Source organism: Ceratotherium simum, chromosome 29 (assembly GCF_057802395.1).
Source record: "Ceratotherium simum simum isolate JZ-2026a chromosome 29, ASM5780239v1, whole genome shotgun sequence".
In the NCBI taxonomy this organism is placed as follows: Eukaryota; Metazoa; Chordata; class Mammalia; order Perissodactyla; family Rhinocerotidae; genus Ceratotherium; species Ceratotherium simum.
The window spans coordinates 14,328,859-14,331,259 of NC_141928.1; positions in this window are offsets into that span (position 1 = coordinate 14,328,859).

A 2,401-nucleotide genomic window follows, 5' to 3' on the forward strand; every position below is an offset into this window, starting at 1 on the left:
TATTTTATATAAAGTTTTAAAAAAGACACAGCTAATCTATGGAGTTAGAAGTCAAAATAGTAGTTGCCTTTGGTGGAGAAGCTGTGGCTGGGAGGGGAGATGGGGGACTTCTGGAACTGCTGGATTTGCGTGATGGTTACATGAGTATGTTCACCTTGGGAAAATTCAACGAGCTATACACACGTGACTCATGCGTTTTTCTGTATGTATGTTATTGTGGGGGAGGAAAAATAATTTTCCTTCTACTGTTCTAGGTTCTTGGCTGAGACCTCCCTTTAATAAAAGATAGGTTAACAAGAGAAAAGCAAAATAAAGTGAGCAAAATTACAGTCTTACAACTTCTCGCTCTTTAAGTATTTCTCTGTCCTCAGCAGCATTCAGATCATTTCTTCACTGCAGCTGCCTTCTCCTGAATTAATTAATTCATGAAATATTTATTGAGAACACACTATGAGCCATACCATTCTAGAAACTGGAACACAATAGGGAATAATGTCTCTCTTTTCATGGAAATTACAATCTACTGGAAGAGAAAACAATAAAGAAACAGTAGTCCCTTCAGTTTCTTTTGTTTTCAGATAGTGTTATCTGCTTAGAAATCAATAACAGATGATGAAAGTGACTGGGGAAGTTCCTTTCTAAGGAGAGGGTATCTGATTAGACAGAGTGATGTGGAATCAGGCACATCGGGATCTGGAGAAAGAGCAAATGCAAAGCTTTGTGGAAAGTAATCAAGCATACTTAAATTTACTGTCATGTAAATCCCAGATGACTGTAATTTCATCTGATGCATGTGTTTTTTTCTTGTTTCTGTGGTTTTACTGCTTATCCCAAGCATCTAAAGCTAGTCACATCACAGTCATTCAATATATATATGTGGAAGAGGAGAGGAAGAATTGTAGGTGAGGAAGAATTGTAGGAGAGGAAGAACTATTCCTCTACCCTTTAGGTTCTTCTGGCTGGTCTAAGAATTAAATTAACATGAGACAGAATAACAGGAGAAAATCAAACAAAATTTAATAACATGTATACACAGGAGAAACCCGGGAAAACTGAGTAACTCACCAAAATGGCTAAGGCCACCACCTTAAATACAATCTTCAGCTAAAGACAAAGGATGATGTTGCGGGTAGTGGTTTGGGACTTCGAAAGGGAGGAAGGCGATTCACATGGAGATGGAAAAGCAAATGTTTGGTAAACAAATGCTTGCTGGCTCATCTATAGACAATGGGACCCAAGAGAGAACTTTGATAAAATGTGCCTTTCTAGGTGCCTTTCTGCCTACCACACTAGAGTTATCTATGGTGATAGTTCCTTCCTGGGACAGGCCTTCTATCTTAAATTCTTTTAGGCAGTTAGGGGGGAAGATCAAAGTTTCTATCTGAGTCTTTTTTCCTTAAAAATAATCAAGCCAAAGAGACATATTTTGGGGTGGCAAATCCTGATCCCCCACAAAATGAACAAAATGGCAGACGGGCTGGAATCTGGGAGTGAGGGAGAGAGGGGTGAGGCTGTGACAAGGGAGCAGAAGTCAGAAAACATAGGACCTCCAAGAAGAGGTAGAGGGTTGGAGTTTATTCTAAATGCAATGGGAAACCTTCGCAGGTTTTCCATCTGGAGGGGACTTGATCTTATGTACATTTGAAAAGATCATTGTCTCTGCTCAAAGGAAATAAGGAAGCCATGTGGAAATGCTTTCTCTTTGAGCCTGACCTCCCAGCAAAATGTCCGTGGAGTCTGGATTTGTACCACGTAGTTAGCACTTCCAAAGCATTTGCTCTCAGGGGTTCATCGGTGACCCCTGTGTCCTCCAGCCCTGCTCTGCCCCTGGCCACCACCTTTCCTCAGATTTAAGTTTCCAGGCCTGCAGTGACTTGGGCTATTCAATGATGCAGAGAGCTTTCTTTCCACCTTCTTTTCCTCAAGTTTGACCTGATGCTTCTTCCTCTAACGTCCCACTTCCTTTCTCTCTATGGCTCCTCTGTTCTTTTGAAGCAGGCCAGCTGCTGAACTGTGAAGACTGCAGCCAGCTGCCCACACTGATCCTGCCCCTTTTACTCCCTGTAGAGGCAAACATGGTCCAGATCACAGTATCTTCCTTTCCTTTTCCACTTGCTGTTGTTTTGACTATAGAATAAAACCTGTCTTTTAAGTTGATTTCATCCTCCCTGAGTTTCTGATGTTTTCCTAAAAATTCGAGTGAGTTTTCTGACCACGTGCCAAATTCTGAAACCTCCCTCACCCTCTCACTGTCTTCTTCATTCTGCCTCTAGCAACTCTGGTTCCTGCAGCCCACAGGCATTCCAGGCACAGGACAGGCCTTTCAAATGTTCCCCTTATCCTATAAGTTTGTGATAATTTTCATGATTTATTTTCTCCACCGTAGCTGACACATCACCCA